General features: G+C 47.8%; 1 protein-coding gene across 2 annotated transcripts in view; it reads right to left on the bottom strand.

Moving 5' to 3' along the window:
* Cad96cb (protocadherin Fat 4-like Cad96Ca) overlaps positions 1–14,438 on the bottom strand; it is a 381,477-nt gene that overhangs the window by 336,036 nt on the left and 31,003 nt on the right. The window contains exon 2 of one of the 2 annotated variants that reach the window (XM_077698390.1): positions 1,401–1,459. The exons of the other annotated variant lie outside the window; for it this stretch is intronic. The gene's annotated coding sequence lies outside the window, so the exon portion shown is untranslated. The remainder of the gene's footprint in view (positions 1–1,400; positions 1,460–14,438) is intronic. 2 annotated transcript variants of the gene reach the window in all.

Below are 14,438 nucleotides of genomic sequence, written 5' to 3'. Positions count from 1 at the left end.
ACTGCACGTGGACAATGAGGCGCACCGGACGCGCATTATTTTAGACGAATTCGAGGATCTTTAACCGAAATCATGACACACGGGCATTTTCGCTTTAATTTCGCTTCCATCAGAAAAACTACCACCGCGACCGGTATCGAACCCACGTCCTTCGACTCAGCAGCACAACGCATGCATAGCCGGAAAGCCGGCGGCGAGGCTGCGTGTTTCCTAATTACGCGTTCAGGGGCAAGATGGCTAACACGCAATTCTGGGACTTTTGGTTAGTTATCAATTTCAATACTATTTTGGATTTTCTTGCAGTTAGAGACAGGTGATTTTAACTAGGAATTGACTTATTAAAAACACGAGGGCGGGTCATGTTTAAAGCGTGTGTCGTCAATTTACCGGTCTCTACCAAGCGCGAGAAAATGAAAAGTTGTGACGAGTGAAAATATGTTTGTTGAGTGAATTTCTATCTTTCCCTCGCATATTGGTGTTCAAAAGACTATCAAATACTATAAGAGATAGTAAAATAAACGAGCCAAAGTAACCCAAGAAGAAATGCAACGCCCTAAGTCAGACATCAAAGACAGTGATAATACATATTGCTTCAGATCCTTCAGGTTTCTGTAAATATGAGGAAGCGGCAATATGCCTGACGGAAAACGTTCAAAGCATTTCCAAGCCAGAATATCATCCAAAGATTTGTTTCTGTTTTCGGGGGTTAGGTATGGTTATATTCTCCATGCACTGTGACTCGATCTTCATCCAGAAGGACAAGTTGGGTGTTTTAACTGTTCACCCCTCCGTCTTCACTAAGTTCCATGCTCTTCGCATCTACTACGTTCCCTGGCTGCGTAACCCACGGCCAAAAACAAAACGCGTGCTGCTTACGTACTAGTACTAAGTCTGTAAAGAACGAGAAAAAAAACTTACTGCGGAAAGTGGCCGCGCTGCAAATGAGGGAAACCAAAGCTCGCGAAGCGCGCGGTGTGAAGGTTATTTTTGATGCCGTCCCTTTTGATGTGTGCAGCCTCTTCTTCGAGGGAAGGCGAAAATTTATTTTACTACAGTCACTGTCATGGTTCTGGACGTGTATGGGCGAAAAAAAATTACGTGCATACGGAAAGATGTTAGCCCGAATTTCCAAGTTCAAACATTGTGATTGGTGGAGATCAAATAATGGCGTATAGATGACGTATAAGATGATAGAATGGTCATTTGAAAAGTTCGGTGCTCGTGCTTCGTCGCTACAAAAAAATCGTGCACTTATATTTATTAGTTGTCTGTAAACTAAAATCTCGAAAACCATGCCTCCGGGTTAGCATTTCAGCGCTTACATTTAAGGAGCCATCCATGTAGGTGAATGCAACAGAGAATGGAATGAAAGAAAAGTAATAGTGTCCAGTGAATATTACCTTGATCCCCGTTTCACTGCGAAATGGAGCGCGCGAGTCGGTGGGACCATGAAACTCACCTGCAAAGAAAGAGAAAACAAACACGGTATGTAGAAACAACGCATTGAAGTGTAATTATCACAACAGATGATAAAAAGAGTCGTTACGGATGGGAAAATAACGTGCAACTGTAGCATCTCGCACAATCGGTAACGCACAGCGACTTGAGTCTGAAATCTGTGCGCGCATTCATCAACACGCATGCGCGTACACGTCTCTCTCTTTCTCTCCCTCTCCCTTTCTCTCTGGCTCTCTCACGCACACAGATACATATACACTCCAATATATATTTATATTTAAATACTCATGCATACACGAATGCTGAAAGTGCACCTATACGCATGCCCACTGGAGCACATTCAAACGTGCCAACATACCCGGACCTAACAGGTTCAATGGAAGGCGCCTCTTCACGAACGGAACGACGTCTTCCGATCGTGTTACGGATACAAGGCAACCCGTCAGGCCCCGTCACTTCCCGCTTCTCATGTTCTTTTTTTCCTGAGTGTACACACCCTAAGGTGCGCGCTCGCTTTCATCGCCGTTTTTAAAAAGTGAAAAACAAAACAAAGAATAACTACAGTGAAAAAGTACAGGACGAGTCTTTTCAAGCACAACCTCAGGCACAGTGCCTGCAAGAACATACTAGATTGAGCTCACCCGCCCATCATCGTGCGTCTTGCCTGCGAGTAACGTAAGGCGATGACGACGCGTCTTGCCGGCGAGGCTTTGATCCAGCGAACGCCTCACACCACAGTGGACAAGAAAGGCTTAAAGTTGACGCCATTGATGGAACAGAGGGTGCACAAAAGCGGCTTTTTCCTATGACTTTGGTTAACAATCATACGGGCATGGAACTTAGTACACCTCATAGCTAAGACAGAGAAGAAACCGGAGCAGACAAGGCATCAAAGCCTTCTTTCGCATGGCGTGCGACAATTAGTAGGAACCGACGTCGGCGACGAGAGCGCAACAACCCTCTCCGGTAGAGAAAGAACTACGAACGTTACTACTGCGATGGCCAGCTCGGAACTTCTCTGCGGGCGCCGCCGGACGTGGGATTCGTGAAGTCGCTCGTCGTGAACGTTGGTTACCTATATAACAGGCGGCGAGCGACGCGCTTTCTCTCATCGCGGCAGCGTGATTTGCATTGTGAATGCGGCCTCGCTCTATCGTCGATAGATTCACGCACAGCGGAACGGAAGAAGGGCCACGACCTCTCGCTGGGAAAGTAAACTTCTCCTTAGGTGTTCATACCGACGCCGACTGGGCGGCGGCGGCGGATGGAGAAAGAGAAAGAGTGCGTATACGCGCACATTACTTGACGCATTTATGCGCACATTCATTCTCCCCACGCGCTCTTTCATGGGCGGATTCTTGTGGACGCGCGTTCAGCGAGAAGTTTTGTTTATGTGCTTCTTACTTACACGTCGCGTGTATCTATTGTTTGTCCGAGTTTCTCTTCGTAGGGCGGCACTTTCCCAGGAGCGGGGCTCTATCGCGGAAGATCGGGCGTCCTTCGACAGGAAGAGAACTAACGGTCTCGCACTCCTTAGCCGACGACGGCTTTGCAACAGCGCACTAAACCATGAGATGCGGTTTACCGGCCGAAATGATGGCGGAGATATGGGCCCCTTCTGCTCCTCCCGACGAGAATGAAATTTGCGAAGCCGGAAGCTTCTGTTTCTATAAGCTACTTTCGCAATAGTGACGCGAACTTCGATTCGACGCGTCTGTTGTTCTCAGCGAAGTCCGCCCTCGTAAACTAAGCTATAGGTTGCACGCGTGTCCTGAAGTACTTGAAAATGAAGTCCTCGCCCGCAACAAACTCTTTTCTTTCCACTATTTTTTTTTTTGCCATGGAGCTTACGAAAGAAGGCGTAGAAGAATGAGAAGAAAAGGAAGTGGAAAGGTAATGGAAAAAGGGGGAATGTTAAAATCAAACAGCATACATGGAAAGAGAGGAAACTCATCTAGCAGGAGAGCCGGTCTATAGGAAGGCATGGAATCCAGTAAAGGCCTGACACTCTGTCCTCCCTTTTCTTTATTTCTTGTGTCGGCCGTTTGCCTCTACACCCACCCTAGTCAAACTGGACATGGTACGCACAAGAGGGCACACCAATGTTCCCCTGAAGGTCCAAAAACCGCGACGATTGAAGTCGACGCATGCGATCTGAATAGGGATTGGGGCCTGCGCTGTGCAATGCGCATGCAAAGAAACGTCCATATATAGCCTTGAACAATTAATGCCACAGCGTCGGTCCCACTGTTCAGTCGAACAGTGTGCCGGGAGTCGTCATCCGTTGAATCTAAGTCCTTGATCGCGGAACGTTCCGTGTGCGTTCGGGTGCGCTGAATATAGCCTATGAGGACTCAGACCCGAACGTGCGTCGTACGCATGTACAAATTAAACTCGCCGTAGTGAGGACTCCTGAAGAGCGACGTAAAGTATACGAGGAACAGTAAAAAGAAGACAGTCGGCACCACGATGCAAGTTTGGGGTAAACTGTATTTTCTTGTCTTTGGTCGATAAGATGGTGAAGCGCATTGGGCAATCGTCCCAGGTGACAGATTCGCTATCCAACCACCTTCACAGCATGGACAGGAGCTTGATTCATTTCGTTTTCTTGTTTTATTTTTTTTTGTGATTGCACCTCCGTTTTGTTTTAAATGCGAATGCATTTATTAGCCGGGGGTTGTCTTGCTCCGTCGGCCGGCGTGCGCCTGCATTCCTCCAGCGCGAGCGCACGTGAGCGCGCGCCTCGTAGTTCTGCCTTCGTCGTCGTCATCGTCGTAAATGCGAATGCATTTCTTAGTCGGGGGTTGTCCTGCTCCGTCGGCGTGCGCCCACAGGTGTTATCTCTCCGCGCTCCTCCTCGCCCCTAGCAACAGCTGTGGCGCGCCTAGCAACCGGAGCAGCTGGTAGCTCGGGCGGGAGTAGCGGAGGGCAAGGGGAGAGGAGGAGCGCGCTCGGGCGTGTGAGGGCGCTCACATCGCGGAGCTCGGGCGAAGTAGCAGAGAGTGAGTGGAGAGGAGGAGCGCGCTAGGGCGTGTGAGGGCGCTCGCATCACGGAGCTCGGCGGGAGAGAGAGATCGCGCGCGGGGCGGGCGTGTTGCGCGGGTCTCTCTCTCCTTTCCGCGTACCCTCTCTCCGCTCGCTGCGCTCGGAAAATGTATATAAATGCAGTGGAGCGCACGCCTCTCTCCGTTACTGCTTGCCGCAGCGCACTCATCGGTGCACCCAATGCATTCGCATTTCCGCACGATCCCCTTCGGGGAGGTGGGGGGAGTTTTTTTTAATGTGTTTTTAAATACACTGACCAACGACGCCAGCACTGCCACAGTATTGTTACGTCGCGCCATGAAGCAGGTCTACTGTTCGCATCGCGGCCATCTCGTTATCCGAGATCAGTCATACCCCGCTTTTCGCGCCCATTTGCGTCCCACCGGAGTCTGCAGGAACAAAATGGACGACAATTTCATGTCCTTTCTTATCAATGATAGCGGCAATTAGGCTGCAAACGCGACCCAACGGTCTATACTTTGTGCCTGCGAGAAAATAACACGTTGCGCGCGAACGGACGTCGCTTCTCTTCAAGATGATGTCGCACAGCCCGCGGGCGTCCTCGAATGATCCGGGACGTCGCAACGTGCAATTTCTCCAGTTATAAAAACTGGAGCTGTTCGCAGCAGATAAGCCGCAAGTCTATAGAGTATCGCAGGTTGGTTTTAATCGCGCCATCAGCCGCTTTGCATCGCAAAACTGAGGGTGTCGGAAGTACAACGCGGCAATCCCTGGCGTTGACGGGGGCATTGTGAATTGCTGGAAGCCTTTGACTATACGATAGATCGACCGAGGACGCTTTGGAAAGCGTGGCAATACATAATCGCGAACTGGACAACGTTCTGGAGTCTCGCTGACGCGAACATGGCCCGCAGCTTTATGAACGCACAGGCGGATTGTATACAGCAGAGGCCTTATAAGTCTTTATTCTTTATTCTTTATTCAACATATACCTGCAGCGCCCGAAGGCGTTATAGCAGGGGGGTTACAGGTTCGAAAAAAACAAGTTTTCATTCACAGCAGACACTTGTACATTTGAGAGCCCATTCCACTCATGTATCGTTTTGACAAAAAATGAATTTGCAAAAATTGCAGTCCTGGGACGGTATTCCCTCAGTTTAAAGGAATGATCAATTCGATTTGACAAATAATATGGCGTCTGTAAATACATGTCCTTGTTGATTCCAGTTTTATTATTAAATATTAAATATAAAAGTTTTAATCGCAATTTTCTTCTACGTGATGAAAGCAGCTCCCAATTCAATTCTTGTTTCATAGCGGTACAGCTTTCCCGCCATTGATACCGTCCCAGGACGAACCTTGCCGCCCTGTTCTGTATTTTTTCTATCTTATCACTGAGAGATACCTGCGCCGGGTCCCAGACAGCGCAGGCGTACTCTAAGACTGGTCGTACACACGTCAAATACGCACATTCTTTAAGTCGCTGATGCGAACATCTTAAGTTACGCTGAATAAAATTTAACACTCTCGCAGCTTTCGCGACAACATAATCCACATGTACATTCCATGAACAGTCAGAAGAAAAGAAAACACCCAGGTATTTGTAAGTTGTCTTCGTGGTAACTGGCACACCATTTATACAGTATCTATATTCGATCTTCTTTTTCTTCTTTGAAAAACAAAGATTAACGCACTTATTAAAATTCAAAGACATTTTCCACGTTGTACACCAGTCATGAATACGCACCAAATCGTTTTGAAGTTGGAAGGCATCCTGCTCACTCTTAATTTTCCGGTAGACTATACAATCATCGGCAAAAAGCCGGATAGACGATGAGATACCAACCGAAATATCATTGATATAAATTAAAAACAACAAAGGACCTAAAACAGAGCCCTGTGGCACACCTGATGTCACGTCAACATAACTGGATGCTTTTCCATTCAAAACAACACATTGGCGACGATGATTTAAATAATTTTCTATCCAGCTTATCACATTTAGGTCTAAATTAAATGACTTAAGTTTTTGCAAAAGGACAGCATGCGAAACCGAATCAAAAGCTTTTTGGAAATCGAGAAAAATACAGTCAATCTGCCCACTTTCGTCAATACTAGATGATAAATCGTGATAAAATTCAACGAGCTGCGTGGTACAAGATAGCCCTTTACGGAATCCGTGCTGATTTTCTATTAACAATTTTTGCTGTGTTATATGTCGCATTATTTCCTTGTACAAGATGTGCTCAAGTACTTTGCAGGCAATTGATGTTAATGAAATTGGTCTATAGTTGACAGCTTCCTTTTTGGGTCCACCTTTGTGGATCGGTACAACGTGTGCCATCTTCCAGTCATCTGGTAAGACACCAGTAGATAAAGACTTCGAGTAAATTAAGTAAAGATACATGGAAACAGGAGAAGCACAATGTTTGTAAACACGCAGAGGAATGCCGTCAGGACCATTCGCTTTTGTTTCATCGAGATTACTTAGAAAGGCTTGAATGCCGTTCACGCTAAGCTCAATAGGCTGCATTAAGGGTACGGGATATGCACATGGGATATCACAGTATTCATCAGTCTTTGGCGAAAATACAGAACGAAAATATTCATTAAGGCAGTTCGCCTTGTCTATATCTTCCGAGAACACTTGATTATTATATTGGATTTCGTTAATACCGGTAGCATCCGACCCGCAACGTTTTAAGTACCGCCAAAACATTTTGGGATTTGTTTTCATTTCTTCGTTTAGCCTATTTAAGTAGCCCGCCTTCGCGTTTTTTGCCATAACTTTGTATTCACGCGTTAGGGCGCTTAACCTGTCGAAGTGTTTTTTCGCCTTCGTTCTTTTGAAGCTACGGTATACTCGCTGCTGGGATTATAGAGAAGCGTCTTAATGACAAGGCGATAATCGCAAGTGTGACCGCGCATGGAAGAGTTGCGGTGTGGCTGTGGACGGCAAAGAAGGCGAGGCGACCCAATTTCAGGAACCATAATCCGTCCGCGGCAGTGCATAGTTCCGCACGTTCTTGTATGCGTGCGCACGTGAGCTCGGCGGACGGCGCAAGACTACGCCCGCATGGCGCAGCGCGTACGATAATGGATCATTCCCATCACTCTTGCTGCCCCGGTTTCCCGGTCGCGGAAATCGCCGAGGTATACACTGTGTACGCAAGGGAGCTGCAAGCGGCATTGTAGAACGTGACATAACGGATGCTTCTTTCACTAAGGAGCAGCAGACAGTCTTTCGCCTCATTCAATCTGGATCCTTCCACCACCCAACAAGTCTACACCTCATGTTCCCGGAGCAATACTCGGCCGAATGCAAATTTTGTAAAAAACCAGGATCACTCCGCCACATAATTGGGGAGTGCGACTTCAGCTCAGAAAATCCACCCCTCCCCCATCCCCCCACCCCCTCTTTTAGAGAGCAATGGGAGATTTTGATGTCCAGCTCCTCCCTCGCGACCCAGCTAGCGCTGGTCGACCGGGCGCAGGCGGCCATGACATCATATGGGCTCCAGTGAATAAGGAACCACTCCCAATTTAGACGCTCAATAAATGTATTTTCTCTCTCTCTCTCTCTCTCTCTCTCTCTCTCTCTCTCTCTCTCTCTCTCTCTCTCTCTCTCTCTCCCTCTCTCTCTCTCTCTCTCTCTCTCTCACTGGGCCAACAGCTTAGCCGATATGATTAGTCTACAACTGTAACAGCGATTATCGTGCTGGCCCGCCGTAAGTATTGGAATCTCAACTTAAAGATTTCCGGGGAAGTTCAGCAATGCTGAGACGGGTCCTAGTTTGTACTTATTCATGTTTGACTGCGCTGCATGATAACAAATGGCGATTAAAACAAAACAGATTTAACGTAAGGTGAGGCAAACTGTGAACTGCTCTATTTACGAAGTGCGAACAGGTACAAATTGGCCTTAGGTAGGGTGAAAGGGCAACAACACATCAACATATTCATTCACACGTGTTGTTCTTTATTCTATGCCGTCGTGAATAAACTATAGCTCAACCTTTCGTAGATTGTTGGAGGCACCTTTGTTCATAGTTCCCATCGCAGCACCGCTGCATAAGTCAGGAGAGGCTGGGAATCAAACCCTCACCCTCAATTGAGTCTCAGCAGCGAAACATCTCCTTTGTGACGACGACCCTATTGCAGCCTGTTTAGAAGACCAATGTATGTGTGGTCTTCATGTGAGTACCCCGTATATGTGTCATTCTACGAAATCTAGCGGAGCCTATACCAATTTTTACGATTTCACTGCCTAACGCGCACCATTACGGCCGTCCGCTGCAAATATGAAACCCAGCGGGACCGCCTTGCCTTAGTGAATCCATAGTTGCGCGTGCCGTGCGTGTACTGAATAGGAACATTAACGACAGCACCCGTACCTCGGTTCCCAATGTGCGGCCGCACCCGCCTTACGGACATGCATATGCACGGGAACGTCCGCATACACGCAGCAGACGTGTGCTTGCAATGGTGCCACGAGAACAAGGCACTTCGATCGCAGCCTACCTTTCGGCACCGCATATAAACACACACATGCACATAACCGTTGCACGCATGTGGTCCACACAACGACGCCCTAACGGCCGTTGCCCAAGAACATGCCGCCGGCACAGCCCTCAGTTATTTGCTCAGGGACCAAGGAGGCGGGAGCGCGAACACGCGGAGGGGCGACCATGTGCATGCTTGGTAAGCATTTCCAAGCTGAGAAAGCCGACGAGTTCACCCCCCCCCCCCTCCTTTCCACCTCATTTCCACTTTCGTAACGGCATTACCAGCTTATACTCTTTTACTGAATTCCTTTTTTTTTGGTCCTATCGATCCCGAACAGAAAGGTACAATGGTTCCGTTGTTGTTTCACGTCAGACTTTCCAGGCTTCATCATCTAGGAGGCGCTTCATCATCGACCCTCTCACACACGAAACGCCTCTGTAGCTGCGATCTCCAGGAATGCCTTGTCTTGGTCCAGCGAAGAAAAGCCGGAAAGAAGCAGATGTAGGTTAATCGTGAGCCCAGTGATTGAAACGGGAGCAGTGGAAGACAACGGTTGTGTCCTGCCGGGTGGCCCCCGCAGTAAGGAGAGCAACGACGATCGAACATTCCGAGATGGCGCAACTTTCTCACGGATATATGAGCTACCTGCGCTCATTCATTCATTCAGCGTTCCGGCTTGCCTGAACCCAGCCTGGTTGACTTCTCTTCCGTCACGGTAGTGGCTCCGCTTCTTTACTTTTTTTATTTTTGAACTCTTGAGTAACTGTCCACGCCCCACCGGCAGAGCGCACATATGTCCCGTTGACCGAAAACAAAAGACCCGCATTAATCACGGGCCTGACCAGCCCGACGAAATGAGATCACCGCGAGCGGGTAAGCGCATACGTAATGGGGGAAGCGTATGCGCGTTGGCAGTTCGGTCACACAGAAAAGAACAGAGAAGTAGCAAGAAAAAACGGTAAGCGAACACTCGCTGGGATCGGCACGAAATCACAGTCATTGTTAACCTTCTTCAGTGAAAGTCCTCACTATTCCACTTTTCGGCTGCCCGCCTTCTTGGTTGTACGGCGGCCTCAATTGTGCCGGGCAGAGAAACCCTCGGACATCGGAACGAACCAGTTCCAAGAATGTTCCTTCTTATATGGTCTTTCTATTGTCTTTTTGTTTCACTTGCACGTGCCCACGTTCTCATTTGGCGTGCAAGTGGCTTCTATTCGAGGTTCAATACGGGCACCATGCATACACGCGTGCCATTTTTCTATCATCCGCGATTATCCTAGCTTGGGGAGTAGACATGTGTTTAACTTTCGCTACCATTCAATGTACATGACCCTGCAAGCATGTGTTTTGTAATGTAGTGCGTAGTTTTCTTCTCGATTCTGTAATAGGGGGACCAAAATAGACGGTGTGCGTTCGGGTGGAATCAAACGCACGTCTGCGTAATACGTGGCTGAGTTCGAATGCCGCCATTATGTGCGGCTGCCGTGTTAACCATGGTCCCGTTGTGAGGCAGTAACAATTTCGATAGAGGTCACCAGAGCTGCAAATCTTCCCAACACTGGGTAACCTTGAAAATTGGGCTTGTGTAAGATTACAGAGTCCAGCCCTGTGCGAACTCCCTCCCTTCTGTTGACCTTGAAAAACCGGCTTGGTCCACAGAATGAGCTGGTCTATGGCCTAGTAAACTGCACAGGCTTCCCAAGAGGCAGCGTTGAAATCACGCTCAGCTCGCGAAAACAAGTGTCTATTGCTATTATGGCTGCTCACAGTTGGCGTAGATAAATTGTTTTCAATTAGGCGTTATCGATGAGAAAACGTGTCATATCATCAAAAATGTTTCTTTTTTTTCCTGTATAGTGAAGGCCACGTGTGTGGTCGACGCAGAAATGCACAGCATAAAATAGTTGGGGTCCATGTCAACAAAGCACATATTAAGGGAATAAAAATTCTCATTCGAACATATACGGGGGGGGGGGGGGGGGGGGGGTGCTGAAGGTACGGGTCCCAGACGAAGTGTTCGGGTCCCAGACGAAAGCAGAATACTCCAGAATCGACCGTACGCGCAGAGCACGCTGGTTTTTTGGAGGATTGAAGTGTTGAGACAACAATTCTTTACTACACCCCAATGTGGCGCCCAAAAAAATAGCGGTCGGGGATTTTTTATCTACGACAACATTTCAATCAATCCTGGTTTCCACACTAAGGACTACCAGCATGTAGTTTCTGGGGACCTTAGGAGGGAACTCTGAGTTAATGTGCAAATGCGCTATCAAGAAGTAACACGCAGTCCCCACAAATTCGCCAAACCAATTTCTCCGGCTTCAGTAGTTTATTGACTGGCGTTCTGATGGTCGTGAAGGTTGCGTACAGCTTCGCTAACTTGAAATCTTACGCGTTACTGTGAGCTTCCGCTACTTTTTTTTAATTCATAAAGCTCAAGTTTTCTTGCCCGCAAACATGAGCCATTATGAACCGTTACGAACTCTTATATTTTTCGCTCCGGAGCTGACACGAAACGGAACTGTTAATTATGGAACGAAACAGAAACAGGTACTAAACACATTTCGTTCCGACACCCTGGACTCCGACTCCTTTGCATCAGAGTCATGGCAGATATTGCCTGCATAGCGGCTTCTTCAATATACAATATTAAAGCGAAAGCTTTCTTAGAGGGATTGATGGCGTCGTGTCATAAAACTAATACATTTCCCCATAGACTGGTTGGTCGACCGGAAAGCTCTGATAAGATCTCAAGCACACGACGCGTGCGTGAACCCGGCCTTCCATTGTGTCAAAACGGTTACTCGAAAATCGCGAAAAAGGAGCGGTTCTGTATAAGGCAGTACACGCATCGATCATGAAGGGGTACAAAAGTATAGCTTTGTCTCATAAACGACGTATCGGTATACATTTAGATCTTTCGTAGATGCGTTTACTCAGTGCGCGAAAAATCGTTGCATTTTTTCGTTATTCGTCTGCGATTTGGGTCTTCGAAGGTTAGACGATCGATTGAGCGCCCTTTCAGCGAAGGTTTGACGCACTTTTAGTGACTGTTTTGATTAACTTTTGACGCAGTTCAAAAGAAAAAGCGTTCGCGCTTCTCTAAATTTTATTTAGGAAGAACTGGTAAAGTTTTTGTTCCTGTATGCATACAGTCGAGTTTATCACCGCGCAAACTTCGTAGCGCTATTCTCGGCGTCAACATAGACCGGCGTGTCCAGCGTATTACCGGAGAATGCGGAACGATGTCGCGAGCGCCGCGGAGGTGGTCGCAGCTTCCGTCAGGCAGCGGGCCGCCGTTGGACATCATTATTGTCGATGATGAGGAAAGTGCACGCCCAATCGATTGATCTGTCCCTGCGGGGACTAGGGAGGCTGCGGCGCCGAGTATGCAGTGGGGACGCGGAACTGCACGGGGACTGCCATGGGGGCCTCCTGAAATAGCCGCTTCGTTAGAAAGCCCCACAGGGGTCCCCTATAATTACCCTTCTGTTTTGAAAATGTTTGCGCCTCCCGCGAGGGAAATGTGAAATGTCTCTGTTCGGCAGGTACATGCAATCGTCGCCGTGTTGCATCGCGCGTGTCGTTTAAGGAAGGAAATACCTTAAAACTAATAGCCACGAGAAAAGTGGCCGACATAGCCATGTTACAAAATTAATCGTGGAAGTTGTTCGTTGGATAAAAAATATTTATAGATACACTTTGTACTCCATACCTGTGTTATAGGCGATATACTAAAATTTCACCGATAATTTAGAAGAAACACGCGTTTTCATTACACCAAATAATTTATAAGAGCTCACTAAGACTACACTTAACGACGTCGTAAGTGAAAATAAAGATCAGGACAAGACGGTGATATGAATTTATGCTCGTTAGTTTATCATTTATGTGGGCATAGAACAGGTTTGCCGGTCTGTGTAACACATTTCTGCAATCATGTAACTTCAAATAAAGGTGATTCAGCACGCGTATAAGGGGTATGGGGGGGGGGGGGGGGGGATGAAGGCGAAGGTTCAACACGCTTATCGATTTTTACCCCCCCCCCTCCCCTTTCGATCGGGACATTTTCCTTGGTTATTTTGTTGGGCAATCTTGTTTCGAGATATCCCACATTTTTCTTCAATTTGATCAAGCTGTAAGAATTTTTAGGTACAACCAGGATCATATATATATACGGGAGCTTTAAGGAAGTATAGGTGCCCGTTTCACATCTGTATTAGTTTTGAACGGAACACATGTGTTTGGAGCCATATCTTGTGACCACTCCCCTGCTTTATCTATTAGCAACCGCTCAAGCGGTGCGCAACCTAGGCGGTAGTTTTTCGCGTAAGAAAACGTCACAGAATCAGAACCGCCCTGAGATTTGTTCTAGTCCAGTGACGCCAAAACATTCCGCATCCTAACCCTTTTACTCGCAGTAGCGCATTTTTATTGTTGTTATTCTTTTTAAGACTCCGCTTTGAAACAACCTTTCACCTTCGACGAATGGCACTAAACACCTTGTCGATAGATTACACAGCGGTTATAGAGGCGTGTGTAAACGACCCACTGAAAAGCGATGTGGGACACGCTCCGAAAAAGGAGTGGTTTGCCAGAGATTGAGAACGAGGAACGTTGCACGGCCGTGTAAACACCAACTCCCGTTCGAAACCCCAGTGCGGGTTTGCTCGAAAGCAGCCAATGAAAGTGCGTGATGGGGACAGCAAGAAAGATACACCGCCCGAGACGACTAGAAACAGCGCGCGCAATCACCGTTTACGCGGCCGCGCCAAGCCGTTCGGGCTGTCGTCTTCGCAATGACACGTTACGCGCGCCCACAGAACCAGGAAGCTTCGGAAAGTGAGCCGAAATGGGGCGTCGGACGGCGGTGAGCAAGGAAAAAGGATAGCAGAATAATAATACGTTTATTCTTTCTCTATGACATGCGGGAATCGGGTTTCTGCGAGCGCCACGTCCAGGGCGTACGGTGGTTCGCTGAAATATGCATGCGGGCTGTACGAGACGTACCATCAAGGTTGCAGCCGCAGGGAGGGCGTTTGTACGGCGGAAGAATGGAAGAATATTCCTTGTACAAACAGGTATGGCCATACAAGGAAGCCACGAATCTTTTAATCAACGCGGAGGTTCCGGAATGACGAAGGGGTGGAGCAGCAGTGTCTGTTGACGCGTTAAGCCACGTTTTTGTAGACAAAAACGCGTAATCAAAGCATTAAAAAAAATTCTATACCGTGTTATACCGTTTACCGTTATCAACCGTATACGTTTTTTCCGTGTTATACAGTTTAAACCCGTGTTGTACCGTCCACAGCGTAGACAACGACAGGCATCGGCTGTGCTTCATGTCCGCGCGATATGGACATAATGGACGACTATTGCCTTTAAAGGGTGCTCCACAGCAAGCAGAGTCTTACTGCGGTGAAGGCAGCAGAACAGCGTCGGAAGTCCCGCCGAATTATTGCATTACG

The sequence above is a fragment of the Haemaphysalis longicornis genome, unplaced genomic scaffold, assembly GCF_048455015.1.
Source record: "Haemaphysalis longicornis isolate Haplotype H1 unplaced genomic scaffold, Haemaphysalis longicornis Haplotype H1 scaffold_2, whole genome shotgun sequence".
NCBI lineage: Eukaryota > Metazoa > Arthropoda > Arachnida > Ixodida > Ixodidae > Haemaphysalis > Haemaphysalis longicornis.
Note: the sequence above shows the minus strand (reverse complement) of the source record. Positions and strands in the feature narration are given on the sequence as shown.